Below are 359 nucleotides of genomic sequence, written 5' to 3'. Positions count from 1 at the left end.
AATATTATTTAGATTATTAATTAGAAATTGTTACAAAGAATGTGTAAAATAAAAATATATTCGTGAAGTGATAAGTATATACTACTAGGGGTGGGAGTACTAGGTGGCAAGTTAATAAAGAAAAAGAAATATCTTGGATGACCTTGCACATCCAACTAAGTAGAAAAAAACGTGTCGCCCCGGGGACGCTGTCATTAAACTCCGTAAATTAGTTCGTGAATTCCCGGATGACGTCGAAATCGCGGTATGCGAGGCCATGCCAACAGAATGCATCTTTCAGATTCCTTTACAACCGTAGAATCCATGAGACAAACTCAAAACGAATTTATGCAAATTATTTGTTTATATATATATATATA

The sequence above is a fragment of the Trachymyrmex septentrionalis genome, unplaced genomic scaffold, assembly GCF_001594115.1.
Source record: "Trachymyrmex septentrionalis isolate Tsep2-gDNA-1 unplaced genomic scaffold, Tsep1.0 scaffold60, whole genome shotgun sequence".
Taxonomy (NCBI): Eukaryota; Metazoa; Arthropoda; class Insecta; order Hymenoptera; family Formicidae; genus Trachymyrmex; species Trachymyrmex septentrionalis.
Note: the sequence above shows the minus strand (reverse complement) of the source record.